The 22,397-nt window shown below is 45.3% G+C and overlaps 1 protein-coding gene across 3 annotated transcripts in view; it reads left to right on the top strand.

The window, feature by feature from the left end:
- The window catches only part of Tmtc2 (Transmembrane O-mannosyltransferase targeting cadherins 2), a 282,755-nt gene that overhangs the window by 37,449 nt on the left and 222,909 nt on the right, over positions 1 to 22,397 (top strand). The gene's annotated exons all lie outside the window — the stretch shown is intronic.

Genomic DNA, 22,397 nt, shown 5'->3' with positions numbered 1-22,397 from the left:
ATACTGGCGCCGCGCATACGTTGCACGCCCGCTCGCCGGAAACCCTACCGATGCCGCGACACCGCCGGAAACCGCCGACGGCTAAGCTATGCCGAGGCAACGCGATTCCCGCGAGCTACCGAGACGTTACGAGTTCATTACGGAGGCTCCCGATGGCCTTTGGGAAATACCTTTCCACGCCGCGTTACCAAACTGCTGCCACCGCCAAAGGGAACACGAAATTACTCAAAAAGATAAGTCGAAGTGATAAAAACGAGAAATATAATCGCGAACAAGGTATACGAGTTGATCTTGCACTTTACTTTTTCTCACTTTACGGAGTTACGGAATAAATCCTCGAACATTCTTGGAATTTTTGAATATTCTTCACTAAATTACGCGTTGTGTGCAGTTTGAAACATTGAAATCCTCCAATCTTGATGCTTTAAAGATACGCATGAAATTTCAGGGAAAAATGCCACGTATGGTCAGACGTTGTATTTTCGGTAAAGAATTTTTTTCTCGAAACTGAGCAGGATTTCGGGGGTATGTCTACGCACCAAAAATGATTCTAATTGACCCCTGCAATCGAAAATAATTTTTCCAGAACGATTTGAAATTTTTGTTTTTCGTCGATAAATTTCTGCACCTATCTCCTTAAAAATTCGTTTTTGATTTTTAATAAACACAACCATGGGTAATGTAGTAACATTTATTAATAAAATAGTATAAATCCTCCACTATTAGAACGTCGATTGCACTCTTCCGAAACGACCTAATCGATTGTTTTACTAGGGTCGATAACGCGCGATAGAGGACTTGCAGTCACGAGGAAGTTTTTAATTTCAATTTGTTTGCTACGTAAATGAAGTATACGACGTCGTTGTTGTAAAGTCACTTTTATTACCCCGCGGTGTGAGACAACGCCGTAAACTTGGATTCTCGGACAGCTGCGTTTCGCATTTTCCTCGGGACGACCTTTATTTTCCTACTTACGATACTCTCGACGTAAACCTTTCTCTGGATTGCGAACGAACGAAACGTAGCAATTTATTTATTGGAGGGTTATAATTTATTTATATAGCCTTTAGCACGATCGACGCGCGATGAATTAAATATCGTGTAAAATAATACGTAACTCGATGTTGCACTTTTGTTTTTCAAAGTGCTCGTTCTGAGTACGTAATTAATCATTAATAGGATTCTAATTATCTACTTCGCTCCGTACCAGATACCAATTAGTCGAATAACGTAGCCATTTTCAGTCAGGAGTGTGTCGGGCAATATTAATTACTGCTAATAGCTAAAAGAGAACCAAAGCCTGCTTTTCCATCAAATTTTCCATCGTGGCAATATTTAAAAGCTCTTTTGTTCGGTGCTCTCGTTGTAAACGATAAGGGTGCTTCGTCACTGTGTTGCAAAGCCAGGACAAAATACCGTAAGCGTCTCAATTTATTGAAAATTAAAATTTTAGGATTACGAAATGAACAGTGTGCTCAAGTAAAAAGTTCGGCTGTTACAATGGCTGTATAAAAGGAAAGATTAATGAAATTCACGTAATAACGTTACAGTCAATGATTAAACTCTTTCAATTTTCCATTAGAGAGACGGAATTATAGTAATTAATATTAATTATTTAACATTATCGTTCGACGCGACCTGCACATCAAACGCTAAATTAATCCGCGCATAATCTTTATGTGTCCTCTTAGGATTAGCGGTTATCACAATGTCAAGCCATTTTATGCTGAAAGACTACTATATGGTCAAGCTTGGCATATAAATTATTAAAATGTATTATTCTTCAAGTAACAAGTAACAAATTAATTTAGAGAAATGTTTAGCTACGTAAACGCGTGATGTTTTTGTTACGATTCTTTTTAAATACTGCAATATGTTAGTAATTATACAGCATGGTAATAACTTTGTCCACCTTTAATATTCTCATTATTTTCCTCGCTTCTGTTATTCGAAAAGTGTATGCTTCGATACGTAACTCGCGCGGGAAATTTTGATCGACCTTTAGAAACACGGACCGCAAGGAGCGGTCTGAGTAATATCGCGTCATTCTACTGAAACGAGGTGGCTCGACCACGTCTCTGAATAATGTTCTGGCGCGTTTCAGGAGAACTGTGGCCTAGGCGCATTCGTCTCGACCAGCTATCCTGACTTCTTGCCGCGTAATTTTAAACTTGCCAACGCGTGGCAGAAGTCGCTCGTCCCGCGACGACACTTGTTTGCTGAGAGAAAATAGAGTACCTTTAATTAAATTGATAATTTAAAAATGTGTAAAGGCGCTCGAAAGATGAATTTTTCTTTGCAAGACGATCTTGATATGTTTGTAGATGGAGACGGTCGAATACTAATGGGAAATTAGTTGGTTAGAGGATTGGATTAGGTCTTGGAATATTTGCTTGGCACAATTTTTGGGCCTTGTTTTCGCGCTAATTTCGGTAAATCGAAATCGCGACGAGGCGTCGTTAATTGGCAGCCTGTTCGACGCCTATTAAACGGTTCCCTCGCGTGCCGCGAATCCGTCGAAATGCGTTTCGAGTGCGTTCCATTAAGGTGCGCATTATACTGTATAAATTATGCAATTTGGCGTCATTGCTGGCGGCGTCGCTTTCTCGAGGTGAGCCTAATTCGAACATCCATTGCCCGGGGGCTGCGCGAGTTACGTATTCATAGCTTTGAAACGTTCGCTCGTCGGGCTCATGTTCGTGTAAACACGCGATTTCTATCGCTCGGAAGAGTTGCCTAATTCGTATCGGTCACCTAAATCACACCTCTTCGTTTCGTTCCTCGTAAATGAAGAGAATTTACCAATATCGATTCAATCTTTACAACAATCACCAGTCCACGACGAGCCGATTTTCGTGCAAAAGTAAACACACAGACCAAAGTTGCATTATATTTTTAAGCTACCTAAGTTTGGTCTAAGGTTGTATCTGTTCTTTGGAGATGTTTATTTTATTGTTCTGAGTTTCCTTAACGTTTCAAATATACGATCGCGAACGGTTAAATATAAGAACTGGGATTGATAGTTCGAGGATCGATGAATTATTCAAGAATTTCGTCGTCGATTCGGGACAATTAACTCCGTCTAAATGTAGCGCAACCGCGCAACTTAACTTTTAACCGTAAACAGGATTTATTTTCCAAGTCCATTACCAGTTGACAGTTTCGTCGTTCGAATTACGTAATTACTCGCCATCGGAGGGGTATTTTTTCGCGGATCTGTTCGTTTATAAAGTTCCCAGATTTCGCGGTGCTCGTTTGACCCGCGAGATCGTCGCTTTTAATTACATTTCCCGCGGGTTGTCGCGAGCCAGTACAGAACTGGACGCGCTTCGAACGACCGTGACTGGTTTACCCGTCGAATCGACCAAATCGTAAAAGTCCGATGACGCTATTTCATAGTTATTCTTGGAAACTTTTCTATCAGCGATTCGTCAACTAAAATTGTATTTTTAAGCGATAGGAAAACGTTTCTTCTATTCCTGGAAACAGAAAATAAGGTCTATCGGAGATTCCAATTTCGTCGACTGGAATTATGTATTTCCTGTATGCATATATCAGTGGTCGTAGTTCCGAGGGATCGGAATCAGCAATTCGACGGATCCTTCTTGGTGATATCGGTTAAAACCCGGGAAAACGAAGCGTTCCTTGGGAAACACGGTCTCGGGAACGCACCGTCGATGTTCCGTTCGAATTCCCCGATAATTATTCTGTCGCGGCAATTCACGGGAGGGCCGATCGCCGATGCAAATTTCGGAGATTCGAACGGGACCGCCGGGAGTGGGGATCGATACGGTCTCGCGTTCGTCGTACTATTCTGACGGCGACATCGTCTATGACTCGTGAGAGTCGCCGATTGGCCGGTCACGTACTACGAACGTTAATTACGCTTCGGTCCCGGGCTAAGAGGGAACTTTGTTCCCGCGGGATTAGACCCAGGCGAATTCCGGAATCATGCGGCGGTTCCGGCGGTGTTAACATCGGGACGCCGGTATCCATACAGAGCAGCCAGGACACGCTGCTTCGTTGCATGTCCCCGTGTCGTTCCTTCTTTCGAGGCCGGTTAAAGGTCGATCCTACGGGACCATCGCGCTGGGGGGGCGGTAATCCGTGCATTTACCACCGATCGCGTGGACCTTTTGCCGTCGTAATCACGAGGCTTGGCTAATCGGGATTTCTTCCGGCTACGAACGCGGAATGGAATCCCGTGGAATACCTCGCCGGCCAGAGACAGAGGCGTTTCGGTTCGCTGACTCGCCCGCGATCTCGACCAAAGTCAAGAAACATCGCGCTTTAAAAGACAAAAGGCGGGGGCGGAAATCTGCTGCGAGAAAGGTCGGAAACTTTCCCCTGGAACCGAAGAAAATAACTTGGCGAGCATCTCGAAAGTATTCGCGATCCGTTCGATTAGCTCTGCGAGGAATTTTCAGATTTGTCCCGGGATTATTAATTAGACGGAGGGTAGGGCATCGGTGAAGTTTCGTCTGTGTTTTTCCAATCTAGGAATCTCGGAACGAGAGTAATATTCTTGTTTTACCGTTGGTACGACGCGTTAGAATTTGTGTGCAGTTTGAACGTGGGACGCGTGGAGCAAGATTAAACGATAGATTGCTATTAAATCTAACTCCGTGCAGTTTGAAGTAACTAAAAGTAAATCTATATAGAAGATTAAACTGCGTTAAACTAAATTGTGCCGAACTAAATTAAACTGAACTGAACCGAACTAACTAAATTAAACTACAATCGTACACATGCTTACTTATGACGTGACGGTGTAATGATCGGTGACGCGAACTAAAAATTCATGAAACGATTAAACTATGGGAAATAAACGAAGGTAGTAATACTGATACATTTTATATGAATACAACAAAAGTTAGAATAGGTTATTATCTCAATTCCAAATTATTCTGTTTTCTTCGATGGATTTTAGTTATTTCGTTGCTCTTAAATTGTAAACTTGTATATGCGTATTCGTATGCAGGAAATCGATACGATCATGAAATCGTGCGGTTTTATATCCAGACTGAAATGAAAACTTGAATCTCTTAAATCATCGGGGATCGGGGAGGATACAATTTTTCGTTTGGGGATCGCAGGTCGCAGGTTGTCGACCCCTGTTTCGACGCACACTATACAAACCAGGGAAACCTGCGGCCTTCGAGGTATTCGGTGCAGCCTTTTCGCATAAATTTGTTAATTATGGTCTTCGTTTATAAATTATACCAGTCTTTCTATAAATATGGCTCGCTAACCCCCAGGGTTCCGCGACCTCTCGAAAGAATAAAGGAAGCACGTTGTACAGGGTGTTCCATGACTGGTGCAATCGAAGTGAAAACGCTGCAAAAGAAATGAGAAACGTAACATAATCCTTTGATACCGTTTCCTATTTAATTCCATCGTCCGCTAACTCGATTCTTTCTTTTCGTTTTCAGGTGAGTCACGGCAACTTAACAGAGACCAATCCGCAGTTAATTCCCAAAGAAATCTCTCGTCGCAGGTATTTATCATAATTATCGTTAACAAAGAGGAATCAGAAGGAATCGTCTCTACTAGCTTTTGCATTATTAAGCCAGTCGATAATCTCTTTGCATTCGAATTTGTTCGATTTTTCTAACTCGGTTAAAATTATTCGTTTTCTTCGTAACATTTCGACGCCTCCGGTTACAAGACACCCGGAGGAACTTCCGTTTTCGCCCGGGCGCGTATCGCATCTGTCGACGTGGTCGTGCACGTACACGTACGCGATCCGTCGAACGGAGAGAGACGTACTCGCGCAGTGGGACAAGGGAAGATATGAATAAAGGCGCGCTCGCGCGATCAGCAGCCACGTACAGCGGGAAACAGAGGTAACGCGACCGAAAGGAAGAAACAGAGGAAAAGCCGGGAGGATGAAGGGAACACGAGAGGCGGAGAGCACACAAGCGCGTCTTTCAGCTCTCTGCGACCCGGTTCACCATCCAGCCTGCAGCTAAATCCAACTTCATTGCGGCCATCCGGAGCCCTCTGCCTTCGTTCCTACTCTTCGGGAATATCATTGAACGCCTTTAGAAATCTGGAACGCACGCTCCTCTCTCGGTTCCCAGTTCGCCCTCCTGTCTCTCTCTCTCTCTCTCTCTGCTCTCTATTTCCTAGCGTTTCGTTTCTCTCTGGCCCTCTCGAATGAAAATGCCCGGGCTTCTTCTATGCTTTCTCTCGCGCGAGCGGCGCAGCTCGCGGATAACGAAGCCCACGACAACCGGCGACAGTACAACACGGTGTTAACCGCGTTTAAGGAGGAATCTCGCCGCTCCTCTTCGCCCTCCATTATTCGCGGACGGCTTTCGGGGGCTTGCAACGCGACGGGCTGCGCATCCGTCACGCCGGGGATTCGTTTCACGGGAAGGAAATTAAAGAGACGACGGAAGGTTGGCTACGCCCGGAGCCGCGGACGCCGTTAAAAGCAGAAAAATTCCCCTGTCCCAGATTCTCTTCTTCCTTTCTCGTCGAGTCCATTGATGACAGGCACCGCCACCTTGTCGACGACAACGACCAAGTAAACACGAGATTACGCGTTGCTCGTTATCGCGGGTCCCTTTCGACGCTCCTTCGGTCCGCTTCCTCCTCTGAAACGGAAGGATTCTTCAACCCCATGTTCTTCGTCGAAACTTTACCCAGACGATATCACTACTTTCTTATTTTAATGGTGAAATCCCGCTCGTTGTGCCCCGAAAAATTCGGTAGAAAGCAGAACCAATCATAACCCTACGAATTTCAAGAATTTATTTTTCTCATCGCGAAAAGAATTTTCTTGGGTCGTGCTCCGTTTCTGAGATTTCAAGGGAAAAGCGTAGGACGCGGACGTCGCTCGAAAGGAGTGTCGTCCTTCTGAAATCGTTGATCCGATGTTCGCGCGACGCGCGGGAAGATTAAAGGACGCTAGGCAGGATTCTGGTTGGTACCTCTTTGTCCGAAGCAACGACTGTCCCGGTCCGAGGTGCCTTCGAGATTGCTAATCGTGTTTAAGAATAAACTTCGCCGACGTCTTCTGCTGCCGTCGACGCGACGTCAGAGAATACATTAGCATGATTACTTTCGCGCACAATGCAGCCCAGCTGCGACGTGTACACGAGACTCGTCTCTCCCGCCTTCGTAGCGATATATTGCTCCGCTTCCTAAGATCGTTTGTTTTCGGACTGAATTATTCAGCCGAGGCTGACGTACGAAATCTTAACAACCGAATTCTCTCGTGGCCGCGCCGCTACTTGTTTCCGCGTTGTAATAAACCCGCCCGCGCGTGATTTATGCGACGCTTCGGCCGCCCCGCATTCCGCGGAGTCTTTCGACGACTCTCTTTGGGTCCCTCTGGACGAGCCATTCGAAGGAATTGCCCGCCATTGTTTCATTTTAATTAAAACGATCGCATCTGTACGATGATTGAAAATAAAATGTAAAACAATTACAAAAGGGTCAACTTTTGGTCAGCCGAGCATCCGTTTATTGAAAATTGTCGAAAATTGTGTTTTACATAGAAAAATGGTGACTTTGTAAAAATTCAAGACTCAGAGACGCATAACCATGAGATTAGAGAAGCACGGGATTAAAATGGCGAGTATTAATGAAATTAAGTCAATGCGGTCGTTGCGGGAGTAATTAGGTTGAGACCCTAATGGACACCACGCAGTCCTTAAAGGTTAAATGTGAGATTAAGTTTGAAGAAATTCTGCAGCGACGGTGATTCTTTTTAATTTGTCATAGAATTAATTCCAACTGCTCGGCGTTAACTTAAAAAACCATTATCTTTCCCGATGCTTTCGTCTGAAATCTCGGAAATAGGACGCTATTTGAACGATTCGGGTAGGTTTGCTGGGTCAGCTTCGGCGAAATGTCCACCGACAATGGACAAAATGCCAGTCATTTCTGTAACAGTTACGGCTCTTGGGAGACCAATGAATGCACACTTTTCTCTCATACAAAAGTACCCATTGTTCGACGGGGATATGCTAGGTATGCGGACACTCTGGCCGAGTATTTCGTAATAATTTTGTTTCGTTGAACGAGCTGTATGGACCAGTGTGGCCAGATCGGGCATAATTGAGTGCATCGAAATCGACAGTAGTGACGACGAACTTCCTTAGCGTCTAACAGAGTGGTGGAGATAGCAGGCATTTAATTCAAACTTGGATTCGTCACTCCAAATGATCGATTTCCAGAATGAAATTGCTTTTTTATAATACTCTTCTGCAAATTTTAACCGCTTCAATGCGTTGACTTTAGAAATGTAAGGACGTTTTCTTGAAATCCGACCGTATAGTCAATGAGAATCCAAACTAACCTAGCGAAGAAACTCTATATTTACGATGACCTATGCAAGGCGGATCGCAGCCAATTTGCTAATATTATTTAGTGTTTAATTAATAATTGCATTACCCAGCTAAGAATGATACGATTATTGATTAAACGCTAAATAATATTACCCAGGTCTCACCACGTGGAGGTTGCTCCCAACCACCCTCCATTAATAAAGAGCTTCTGTGACCAACGACAAACAAATGAAAGTGCAACCAACGAAAGGTGCACAACCAACGAAGAGAGTATTTGAACCAAAACGAGAGTTTGTAATCAAATAGAACCCTACCTGACATAATAGTTAATATAGATACCGTTGATCGAAGAAGCAATAAACGAAAACGCAACCAACGAAGGAAACAACCAACAAAAGAGTTCTCTGAGAAAGAATTTGCTTGTAAATGACCATCAACAAAACAACAAAATATAGCCTGCCTGATAGAATAGTTGATACAGACAACTAAATTCCTGCCTAACTATAAATCGAAATTAATTTACATCCTATCTATCTGATTATTTAACAAAATACATTAAAATATGTACCTTAAACAAAACAATATGAAACAAAATTATAACAATTCTTAATTCTTACTTCTATAAACCTAGAACTTCGATAGGAATATGCCCGATCTGGCCACACTGGTATGGACCTCTAAAGTTCTCCGCGTCGTATTCGCGATATCAGCGTAATAAACTCGGTTTTACGTTCCAAAATGTATGGAGTCTTTTCTCTTCTCAAATCCATGTTCGACACGATTGTTTCGTTATAAATATAAATTGCGACTAAATTTATTTGCACGTAAAACTCGACCATAATTCTGCAACCTTGTTCAAGAGGAGAACACCGAACAGATTTAACGAGCAAACTTTCTTTATGGAACCCGATGTCCCGTGTTGTCGAGATTCCATAAGATCTTCGCGAATGGGAAATCGAGAAAGTTGCTCGGATCGAGGAAAGAATTATACACGATCGCTGTAACTCGAGAGTCTAATATTTTTCTATAAAACACTTTGATCGAACCACGCCTCCAACGACGAAGCGCGTATTTTCCGGTGTCCGTAGCCGCCATAACGATCCGTTCTTTGGTTTAGTCGCGGGCAGCGTATCGTGACGCACAACAAAGCTTTTCAGAGGTGGAAGAATATAGGGGAGAGAGCCGACCACGGAAAAGAGGGCCGAGTTTGTGACGGTATTTTGATAAGCCCAGGATATCGACCGGCTCCTCTTGTCCGTTTCTCGGGCGCTTTCTTCGTTGTTGTCCCTCGGCGAGTCGACCGAAGAATCGACCGACGCCTGTAGCTCCTTTAACGGAAAAATTTCAAAGACTCGAGAAGCTCTGAATGGTTCTTTGAAGTTGCCATCCAGCTCCGCCGTTCCCGTCCTTGCCTCCCCTTTTCTGCGCCGGGGTCCCTCCCCGTTCTCGCTCCTTTCCGTCTCTTTCCATCGTAGCTTTGACCATCTGCTACCATCCGTGTGTACGTTGGCTCCGGGTGTGTGTACGGCAAAAGTTTCGAAGCTACGAGGCTTTTATTCCGGGGCTCCTCGGACCATTGGAAAGTTGCCGGGATAAAGCTCCCTAATAAACCCCCGAGTCAAAGCAGCGAAAGTCCTTACCGATGAAAAGGAGCGGGTTGGAAACCGAGGCGAGGATAGAGAAACAGAAACACGGTACCTCGGGGCGCGGAGGCACGCCGGAATAACGAGGGAAAAATAATAAACGAAATGGGCTCGATGCCGTTCGCGGGTAGAATCGATTCCGGGCCGAGAGCGACGTCGGAGTCCCTCTAACGCGTTGCGAGCAGGAACAAGGGAAAACAGGTACGTTATTGATTAAAACGAGAGACGAGGGAGACGAAACGAGCGGATGCAAGAGGAAAGACGGGGGTGGAATGTCGGTCGAAGATGAAAGTAGCGAACTGACGGGGGAGATAGCGGCCAGGCAGGAAGATGGAGAAACGCCTTGGGTAGGGAGACCGAGAGAACGACGGGGAACGGGGGGAATTCGACGTAAAGCGTGCCAACCAACAGCTGAGAATAAATTGGAATGTCGTCGAAGACGCGCGGAGCGAGGGGGTGGCACGCGAGCCAGACAGAGAAAGAAACCCATCGGGGGGATGATGCCGCGGGGAATTGGAACGAAACGGAACGCGGCTCGTTGGCTTTGTCCGTGTTCCGTGTCGCGCGATGCTTCCCGCCGCCACTGTATTTTCGCCAGCCGAGTGATTTTTCTCGGTCCCGGGGATGAGAAGAAAGATGTCCCCTCGCCGTCCCGCCCCTACGGACCCCCGAGGACGTTTAATCGTCCTCGAAGCCGTCGAATTTACAACCGGGGGTGAAAAAATGCCTCGCGAGAACCGCCGAGTAAGCGTCCTCCTCGAGATATCCTCCCGGTTCTCTTGCGTGTCCTTGAAACCATCCGAATTAAGGGGTCGCGACACTACCTGGGGGTTGAAAGACAATGGCTAGATCTTTTGCATTTCTTTCCGTCGCACCCTTTCGCTGGAAATTTAACTTTATTTGGATGGAGTACTTCGCGTAGTATGGTTCGAATATTTCTAAAAAGGGACGTAATTTTTAAAATTCAGCGGCTATTTCCGCGCCACGCGTACATTCGTTTGCAAAGTCACGTTGAAATTTATTGAATCGATCGAGCGGCATCTTGCAATATTTATGGGTCTTTATACCGATTCCAATACCCTGTCGTAATGTTTCATAATATGACACTATCCTCGCTTAATACATACGTGGCAATTCTTGCAGCTATTTCAACTTCCACACAAATGACTTCAAACTTTCATTATTATTCCAATGCATCGTACAAATAATTCTACTCTTGAAAGATCTTCTCAGATAGAAATGTTATCCAAATAGAATCTTTTATATTAAAATTATAATAAATATTACAGTAGACTAGTAAAATAGTATAAAGTTGAAACACCGGGTGAGATTTTCTTTCTAATATTATTAAAACTGTACGAAATCGTATATTTCCGATTACGAAGTTGAGTATTGATTGCCACTTAACATTTTTTGATGAATATCGAATTTTTCGAAACTAAATCTTGAACATTAGCCGTTCTTGTTATCCGACGACGCGGAGTCTGCTGCTTCGTTTTTGGCACTGTATCGGAATTTTTCGTTCCCAGAGACTCTGAATTTTTTAACGCGACTATGAATTCTAACTAGTTTGACGTCGAACACCTGCTCTGGCTCTTGATACGAGATTCTTTTCGGGGGATACGCAGGATCTGATTACGCGAGAGCTTCGAGATTTTTAGCGTCGGTGAGAGTTCTTTTATTTCCTGAGTCGCTTCGAGGCATGATCTAGAATATCATGAGTAATTCTTAGGAGCAACATTTTTAAACGATGACCGTCTGGATGCCTAAGAATATTTGTGAAATGGAAAGAAATGTATACAAACTCTCTCCGTCTTATAGAATCGAATAAAAAATTGCAACTAATTAAATTCTAGTACTTGAGGAGCTCAAGGGGCAACAAATTGGTGAACCGAGGTGCATTGTTTAGGAATGTCAAACTGCAACAACGCGCTGACTATGAATAGCAACTTCTGTGTTATGTTATTATTGATTATAACTAACACTCTGGTTGCTATGTGCTACTAGTTCGACTCACTGTCCCAGAAACCATTTAAACTGTTCAGAGCTACAGTGCTATCCTCTATTGATAACGTTGGACCGACGATGTCACCGTGACGAATGAGTATGCGTGGGAATTGGCTATAGATCTTTGCAGAGAACAAAGCACACCGGTCCACTTGTACCTCGAATACCATAATATTAACCGAGGAATAAAGTATTGCTTCGTTAGGTAGATTACGGAGAAATAAAATTTTCTTTCTCCCAGAAATTAATTAAAACAAGCCTGGATGGGTCCTCGAGAAAATTTATCATCGTCGACCGGCAACGCAGACCCAAATGGGGGAAATGCCAAAATGAACGCCCATAAAAAACGATTTGGCATCGGCTGGGCAAGGGTTAACACGTTGGCTGTCCGCTAACTAACACGTAGCACGTCGATTTTCAGTCAGGAGTTCGACGAATAATAACACTCTTTTTAAACTAAATAGTGTAGCTAAACCAGGAAGTCGATGATGTATATTACAATATTCGCTCGTGTTACATACCCTGTAAACTCGTTTGAAAGCGATTCGTACCTCGATATGGTGGAGCAACAAGCATCGCACGTCTCGTGGTTATTGTTTCTAAAGCAGATATCGTGCTATCTATTACCATGAAAATTTCATCGTCTCGACGTTGAAACGTTGAACGTTTTCGTCGATTCGAGGCACGGCAGGTCGACGTATTAAATATTCGGGGCACCTCGTAAAATATTTCCGAACGGCGCGGACCGTTCGTTGGACAGTTTCCATCCATCGGGATGTTAAGAGACCGTAAACCGCTCATTACGCCTTTAAACCGGCTTCGAACAATCTCTGTCGTGAACGATACACCGTGATCGCGTTGGTTATCAAACGACGTCGTATCAAACTTTCATCCCGCCGTTGAAACATTTAAATGAACGAAACGAGCTGCGGGCTACACACGACCAGAGTCCTGGCTCGCGCTATCGAGCTCGGTCCCAGTTAATTCCAAATTGGCAGAGAGTTGCGTGAACGTTAATTCCGTGCAGGGGCTGCGAGAATAATGCACGTACCATACCTGCGGGGTATGCAGGTACACCTTTGTGGTCCGAAGACCAGAGGAGTCGGCGGAATGGTCGGCACACAATGCCTCTATCGTTGATACGGTTCCGAAACTCCGTTTCAACTTGATTGTCCGTATAATACCGTGTGTCCAACCCGTTGGCTTTTCGTTGCAACGTCGGAGAACTCGTCCCTTCGTTGTCCCTGCAACGGCCTAAAGTCCGACTTCTTAACGATTCGTTCCACGAGTACAGAGCGGGAACTTCTGGAGCAAATCGTGGTGGTTTCGTGGGTTCATATTTACCAGTTTACCAGACATTTAATATCAAAGTTTCGAAGGTTCGTGTAAAACAGTATTACGCACTTGATATTTAGTTAAATCTCCAGTGTTCACTTTAAAACTTCCATACTAGTGTTGAAATTAAAAATCCTTTTTATTTTAAAATCGACACAATAATCGTCGGAGAATTTAAATACGTAAAGAAGGGCTTAAGAAACCGACTACGCCAATGGGTGGGCGTGGTCGAGAAATGTATTTGGCAGTTGGTAAACCTAAGCGTACCGCTTTCCATATCGCTCGCGCGTATCTTGAGCACCTCACTGTATTCCTTCCATTAAGTATACAAGCTCATCTTCTTGATACGATACAGTTACAGTCTGATCTTCTCAGACGAGTGTTCAAGACGATCTGTTTACTGTGAACTATTAAGTTGTTATGGTGGCTTACGACGCTCCAAGTTCTAAATCTATTTCCAACTTTGAAATTACACTAACGTTACTCCTTACTAGGCAGTCTTTGACATGTGCCGTTAGGAATGGGGCCGCGATCTCGCGAACTTACTCCCGTCTAATGCGCCGGGACGGAAATAGAGTCGTCTGCCAGTGCACGTGACTTTTCCCATTGTCGACAATTACTGGATAATCGCCTGGTTTACCCAGCATTGCGATTAATAATACATGCTTATCTTATTCTTGGCTTCCCTTTTTGGCTTTCGACTCGGAATAGCTGATTCCTAATTTTCGTGGACGTTTTTAATAATTCTACCTATTAGCTTCTATCGAATCGTCGACCGAGTCTACCTTATTATTTTAATTTCAACTCCATTATCTATTCCTTGCCTTTTGAGCTCGTTTGTTGCGTGACAATTTTATACAGAGTCCATGTAAACACGAATTCTCATTGTCAGGTGCCAGTGTTACGTTTCTGTTGTTCACTCACGCCTTGTCGAGTCCCTCCTCTTGCTTTTGACGAGCTTCTTCCATCCGCCGAACCATTACCTACCCTGTTTATACACCTTTAGTCTTGCGTCGTCTGTTTTTGCTTTTGTCGTTGTTTTTGCCTCAATTTACCGATCATCCTATAAATTACTTCGAATATCGGACTCACGGTGAGTTCATAACATTGCGAACTGCACCTCCAATTAAAATTTCTATTACTCGTAAAACAATAAAGGGGATAAACTTATCACGAAGTTATTCCCACGGTCTTGCAACCTCCGAATATCTCTTGAAAATAAATTCCGATATCCCCAAAATTCCACCCTTAAGCCATTTAATCCCCGGAACGTTTTGCAGATTTCTTTTCCGAGCGTGGATCCTCCACGCGATTGGTTTCTCGAAATTTTTACCACGGATAAGAATTTCGTCGATCTCGGTGGGAAAAGTAAATTGAAGGACGGTCGGGAATTTCTTCTCCCGGCGCGTCGGTCTTTTCCAACGTACGTAGACGTGTCCGGGGCGGACGTGGGAGAAGGGTTCGTCACTTTCACGAGATAATTACGTCGGTGATTAAGGCGCCATTACCCGAGCACGCACACACGAGCCGGTGGCGAGCAAATGCTCGGTTCCATGGAAGCTCGGGCTCCCTCGAGCCAGCCGAAATTTCGGCTAACTCGCGGAATTTCAAGTACCCGTGGAGCTCGCGCGAACCTAATTTACGCGGCTGTCCCCGCGATCCTGTAGTTAAAAAGCAATTCCAACGTCACACCGGCGGCAATCTGGCAAACACCAGTGCGGCAGCTTCCGCGGCTATAGATCGCCAGCAAATGGTCCTGGACACGCTGGGGCTCGATTCTCTCCTACGTTAGGGGTACAGAAAGACGAATCTAGCATAACTCGTCGTCCCCGAACCACCCTTCTAACTCCCTTCACTATCGTTTATTTGTTCATCCATCCATTTAGTAGACGCGAAAAGCCTGTGACACTAGATTTACTAAAATTTACAGTCGGGTTTTACTACGATTTATAAAATTAACAATTTATTCCCCAATATTAGCGAAGGATACCCGTCGTTGAGCCAATACGTCGTATTTACTTTCAGTTTAAGCGGAGTAAATATTGATTTTATATATTTTTACCGGGTTACTCCTCTATCCAAATGTATTCCACGGTATATTGCCGTTTCGCTTTGCGGCGTTTCATCTTTGTTTATTTTTTACCATCGGACATGTTTTCGTTCCGTATCGCGAGTATGGCGCGGACTTGTTTTCTAAACCATTCCTTGCTGTTTTCTAGCACGCTCGAAAACACTGCTAACGCGTCGAGGTATGCAAAAAATTAAATAAATATTCGTTCGGTCTTCGAAAAGTATTTTCGAGGGATCTGCTCGACGTACGAAGGATCGACAGTGGTTTTAGGTCGGTTTCTAGCGACGTTAGGCTCGTGCATCCTCTTCGATTCGCCTTGGCCACGCGGACAGAATGGATGGATGAACATCGAGCTCGCCTCGAATCTCGCGGGAGCTTCCGCCTCGACGGCGGTCATGAAATTCGCAAAAGTGCACGTGTCGGAAGATGGAGTATTTCGGCTAATTCCGCTCCCGACACACGTTGAAGCATTGCCTGGCGCAGATTATACGCTCGTTATCGAATCGCAGAAACGATCACGACTGGTGGATTGTTATTTAAGGGGCCCACTTAAAAGTTATTCCAAGTTCGATAACTCTTCGAGAGTGAGGGTAGACTTTTAGTATTTTGTGAATCAAGAAGATTACGGGGCCTCTGGATTCACTGCAGAATGACACTCGACGTTGGCAATTATTTACCATGTTAACGACCCCATCGATTGCAATAATCACAAAGTGCATTACGAAATTAACCACCTGCGCTGGAATGACGAATCGTGCGCGTGGCTGTTTGTTCAATCCAGAACTGGAAACGATGCGTTATGCGTGTATCTCTCGTGCCCTTAACCGTGGTTGAATAGTCCAGTTTACGTAAATTAATATTTCGTATGATCGTACTTGACTTATTTATATTACTGTAATTATCAGGTGCTCGTTTGTTCGATATAATTACGTTCCTGTTTCAAAATTTTGAGCTACAACTTTAGAGATACATTCTTGATCGAGCTTCCTCGGAAGCGTGGTGAACATTTCTACGTATTCATGATGGTGGTTCGTCGTGCTCTTGATCAGAAAGGGCCGTCGAAGAAGCCGCGAGATGAAATAACAATAGCTGTGATTCTTCCGCCTCCGCGGCGTAGTTTCTCAGCCCATCGTCGGATGAGCGACGTGGATAGACGTCGGAATGGACCGGTGTACGTACGACGAAGTTATTCGAGCTCCCGCAGGACGCTCTTCGCGGATGAAATATCAAATTTACAGGAGTCAGAGGGTACACCGAAACGCTATAAGCGATACTGAGAAACTGACGTCGGGCTCACGGTACCCTGGATAGCGATACGAGCCGCGATACGGGTCAAAAGTTTATGGCCAGGTAAATAATTTATATTAAATGGAATTGAAGCAAACGCGGCTGGATGTGGGTATCGTTCGCCGCTGCGAAAAGATTTATCAGCGTTCTTAATGCTGTTGCGTCTTCCGGCTCTCTGTCTCTCTGTTATTTATTTCGTTCCGATGGTTCTCGATCCCATTGTCACGCAGGTGTATGTAAAAGATAAGTTAAAGCAAAAATTCTCAATTCTATGAAAAAGAAGGTATCTTCGCGGAGCTATTAAAAATAGAAACATTGAATTATTAGTAGTTAATTTGGAAAATATAATATTTTAGCGTCACCCGTGCTTTAATCTCGATTATCCTGGGACGAACGAGAAGTCTCGTTGAAATAATCGACTTTCAGCGAGTAGGAAACGTCAACGTCGATTTGTGCATCTTTATTTCGCTCTTCGATCGGCGCAGAGAACAAACAGACAGATTGATATTGAATTTACTTAGGCCGGCGGTGCTGGAACGTCAAATTTATAAAAGATCCCGTTACGGTTAAAATATTCCGCGGCGCGTTCTCGATGTTATTGGCATCGGCGGGAGGGCGGGAAAGTCGGCGGAAACGTAACGTCAGGAAATCGATACAAGAACGAGTAAACTTTAAATTAGAACGCGTTATTCGTGTTCCGTCGAAGAAAATCACTAACAAGTTTAAAACATTCCGTCGGTTACCGCCCGATAATCGCTTCTCAATAATCGTCGCGTGTCGATATTCCGCTCTCCGATGCTTCCGTCGATTCTAAAAGGAAAAACCGGAACTGCTGCATATTGCAACGCACGTGGACTTTAAGATTACTTCTCGACGCGAAACAATTCATTTTTAGATTAAAAAGTGCCGCGTAACCCGCGATCGATCTCCGCTTAAGCGGCTCTCGCGATAAGTTGGAAACCGTTGTACGTAGTTTGACATTCATTAAATAAATCATCGAACCGAAAGGTTTGATCGTGTTTAATCTTTCTATAAAACTTTCACTCATAACCCGAAGCCGATCTACGTTTAAACGAACTTTCACTTACGTCGTATAAATATTGTAATTTTATATTCAATTACGTTCGAATTTTAAAGAGCACCGGACCCACAGAGAATATTTTTTCAAAGAGAATAGGGGCTTCTATTGTTAACATTTAAAGAGCTTTGTGAATGCACGGGGATCGCCATACTAATTTTCTAAATAACGCGTCTCTCGTTCGAATCACTTGAATTATTCATTTTTCTAACGCCTTGCCATAGACTTTTCATGCGCGGAATGTGATTTTACGTTTTGAAAAACGGTGGAGTTTAACTTTTATCAAGAATAATACTCCGAACAGTTCAGGGTCTTTCACCCTTCGGTCTACGGCAGCCAAAGTCGCATCACTCGCAAAATGGGAGTGCAGGGTTCGCGACCAAATGTCGTCGCAGCGATTCTCTGAAAGGAAGAGCCGAAAGTAGACGCGGGAAAATGCTCGAACGAGGAAAGTCCTCCGAGATGGAAACTATCGAGACGTTTGACGCGTGCCAGAGCCTGCATTTCAAGGGATTTTCGAAGCCATTTTGACACAGCTAGGAATCGCGAGTTCGACCAATTTGCCAGCGTGTTCGATAGAATCAACAATTTTTAATAATATTTTAACCGTTCCAGCGATGGTTCGTTTCGCTGGAACACGTTTCATCGACAACGAGCAGCGTATCTCCCCGCGATCCATTGTCCGGTAATAGTCATCGAGCCCGTCGAGCAGAAAAATCCCGTCGACGGATTAGCAATAATGAATACGAAGCCTCCCTTTAACAACACACTCGTTACGCTATCGTTCAATTTCCTATTATCCGCCTCTCGGAAACAATAGCCGTCTCTATTACGCGCGCGTTCGTTAAACATTTCCGGAGCGCGTTGCTTGATTTACCAGCGGATTTTCAGGGATCGTTGAATCCGCCGGCCAATAAATCCGCATCGCGGGGGAAAAAGTTGCGCCCCCGCGGACCCGCGCGGGGGATAATTTTCCGAGCGTACGATAACTTTCTCGTTTGATCGCGAGCCAGGGCTCGCAGGGACGCGCGGCGACCGTTTGAACGCGAAATTTCGACGGTCGGTTAATCAGTCTTCTTTTTCCGAGGGTCCCCGCGACCGCGGAAGTTGAGAAACACCCGCGGACGGGGGGGGGGAGGGTTGAAAAATGTCGGCGCACGTAACTCGCCCGGGAAATAACTTTGCCGTCGCGAATCGACTGAAAACAAGTTACCGCGACGCTGGTCGTCGCCCGGCGGAGGGAAATTTCCCGAGAAGAGGGGCGATCGCTGGAGGACTGAAAGTCCATCGGACAAAACGAATTTCCGGGGCACGGAAAGTCCGCGTAGCGCGGTTCTCCCCGGCGAATATGGTTTAGGCACGTAGGCGGGGGCCGGCTGCGAAGGGCTGACGGGGGTGGCGGGGCAGGCCGATGAATGTGCGAGTTTCCAAAGTGAGTTTCCAAGATCTCCGGGATCCCTCCCCGTCGCTTCGCCCCGGCGTCGAGGGTGAGAAAACGTGTAAGGGGCGAAGTGTCGCCTCGAGTGGTCCGAGGGGCGGGAAACGCGGAGGGGCGGACGATAGCAGCCCCGAAACTCCGTATCTCGATTGGACACCTTGGGTAACGCGATGCTACCCCCCCGTCGGCCAGGGGACACCCTCCCGCGAGGTGCTAATGTCTGGCAGCTTAAATCAAGTCCCGTGCACACCCCCGGCGGCGGCGTCGGCGTCGTCGTTGTTACTCGCCTCGCCGTCGCAACGCCTCCGGCCGTGGGAAAAAGTTTCTCGACGTGGCTGCTGCTGCTGGTGCTCGGTCTCTTGCTCTTTTCGCGGCGAATCTCCATTTTTTTCTTTCTCTCTGCTCCTCTGGTAACTTTGCGGTATAATTCGAGGGTCGCCGCGTAAGAAGCGAGAAAACAGGAGTAGGTTTTCGCGGCTGGCGAGAGTCGCGCGCGAAGAACAACCACCCCCCTCGATTAATTCGAACTGCCGTTTTTGCCTCGCTTCTGGCCACTGGCGTTTAACGCTCCCACCCCTCGGGAGACACCTGCATAATTCATTAATTGCCGCGGTGTGACCGGCGGTCCTCCACGAATTTCTTTCCTATGTAATTGTTCTCGAAGGGTTGCAAGTAGATTGAATAATTTTACAGAATGTGTTTGTTTCTTAATTCTTTGGTCTACTTAGTCCCGTAAGGTTTCCGTAGAGTTCAAGTTTGTTCTTCTCCAATCTATACATCCGTAGAACTTTTCAATACTTTGTTCCTTAAAGTTTCGAAACACTGTGAGCAAGTACGCTGGAAGGAAGTCATGCATTAATGCGAGAAATGGTAAAGTAAGGAGCACGCATCAAAGATGACCGAGCGGTTGAATAACGTTATCTTTGCTGATGACAGCGAATAGAACATCTCCGGTAGTGATGGACGAGTGAAAGTGCAGAGGAAACGGGAAGAAGAAATAAATCCAAAACACGTACAACCGTGCCGTGAATTATGATGACAGATCTGCAACGGTGTGCGGGTGTGCTTCTAGCTTCACAGTCCATGTTGCTACGGCAACAGCGAACAAATGCGAATTCATCGACCCAATTTACCCACCTTACAGCTCAAATCTAGTCCCTATCGACCATCGTCTATTTCCAGAGTTTTAATTTTGCATTGGAAGTTGAAAATTTCGCGACGAGGAACTCGAAGCGTATTAAAATGAATTTAAAGAATACTTTCTTATTAATATACAGTAGTGCACTCGAGAGAGTTGCAAGAGAACTGTTGCACCCCCTTCGTGCGATATCCAATTTTTCCTACAGTGTACGAAAACTTTCGACTCGAAATATAATTGTACGAGCTCTGAAACCTTACTGCGTGCACCGCGTTACGAAACCCAACGAACTAGAATCGTACTAATGACGATACAATAGAACTTCAATTATTGCACGAGTGCCTCGTTGATGCAGTGTGTCGACGAGTGGAGGGGATGGCGATCAAGCAACAAGTAAGGTTGCGTGCAATAGTGGGGCCGAACAGCGCTATGCTCGTCGGATTGGTTACCTCGATTATTGCAGGCATTTTCAGCCCTGATTTCCTCCAGTAATCGAACCTCTCGCGTATCAAAAAATCTCCCATTCCACGGAAATAAACTTCCAAGGAATATCGAACTCCTCTATTTATTTAAACCAGTAATTTATTCTTCTCTGTTAAATAAGCAAACGGTACGGGAAGAGAATGTCGCTTCAACCTGTTAGCATCAAACGTGCAGTATTAAAAATAATATCAACTGTGCAACGTTTATTCGCACTGTGGAATTTTGTTGAAATTTCGCCAACTGTATCCGCAAGAATTTTCTTCTCGTTTTACGCGTGGAAATCCTCGTCTTGGTAGTGACACGGTTCAGTGTCCGACTCTCGGAGTACCGTTTGTTTGCAAAAGACAGCCTGTCCGTAGTTCCTTCGGAAACTTCTGAACTTCCCATTCGATGGTGGAATAAATCCCAGCCACGCGTCTTTAACGCTCGCCATTACGGAGTGGACGAGCCGCTCGACGAACGCTAAAAGATTGCGAATCGAAACGGAGCGGTCACGTTCCTCCTCGTGGAAGAGTTGCGTTTATCTTGTCGACGAATGGGGCCGTAGAAGGAACGCGAGGGCGGGACGTTATCGGTTATCGTTCGATCAATTTTTTATCAATCCTCCGTAGGGAGGACGGTCGATAAATATAGACGGCCGTGGCGCATGAAGGACCATTTACAATTCGAGGGGCATTTTTCGACGTAGCTCGACGTCGCGTCAAATGGAATCGAAGCCGCCGCCGCCGCGAGTGGCTTCGGATGTATCCATTAATATTACTAAATCGTGCGTTGAATTCGCGCCGCGGCGCGATCCGTGGAAGGCTGTTGCCGCGTGAAAAATAACGGCGACGAATCCGCTCGAGAAATATGTACGCGTATACCGGAGATAGGCGGGCATGGCGTGTACATACGTGATACGTGTATCGAGAGAAAGAGAGAACCGAGACTGGCTGCGCCACCGATGGACTATTTATCATCGCTTTACGAAGCGCCGCGGGGAAAAATGGCGCAGCTTTGTAACTGGCAGAAGGATGCTCGCGAATCGGGGCAATTTCGTCGCAGCCGGTCTAACGACAGTCACGTCCCGCGACCAGAGAGACGGGGGACAAACAAAGTAATCTTGCTTAGATTCGACCGTTTCCGCCCAAGATGGAGTCTACGAACGCTCCATAACTCTGCACAGAGATTCACGGTTACGTCACGACGCCACGATCGCCGACAGAATCGACTCCACCATGTGACGGAAGCTTCAACATTAAATACTTGTTATGTTACTTAATTAAGAATTAACGTCGATTGCTTTACGCGTGACACAAAGCTTTAAAGTTGTGTGGTCGTTTGGAAATTTTTTCCCCCTACTGCAAAGTAACAGTTTTCGCGCGTGTTTGCATTCTAGTAATTTTCCACAGCCTCTTCTTGCGCGAGATCATAATTGAATTTTGAAGGGCGCTCGATCTCGAACTGCTCACATCTGATGTATATTCATTCGCCTATGAATTCTTAATGCACGGTAGAAGCCCGCGATGATTGGACGATTAAAAATGCACCTGTGGTCCCGAGTAGTAGTATCAAATTACCAGTTTGGCTCGAACAGGTTATTTCTGCACTCTGTCCGAGCTCGGGTTGGTTCCTGTT

The sequence above is a fragment of the Colletes latitarsis genome, chromosome 9 (assembly GCF_051014445.1).
Source record: "Colletes latitarsis isolate SP2378_abdomen chromosome 9, iyColLati1, whole genome shotgun sequence".
NCBI classification, from domain to species: domain Eukaryota; kingdom Metazoa; phylum Arthropoda; class Insecta; order Hymenoptera; family Colletidae; genus Colletes; species Colletes latitarsis.
Note: the sequence above shows the minus strand (reverse complement) of the source record. Positions and strands in the feature narration are given on the sequence as shown.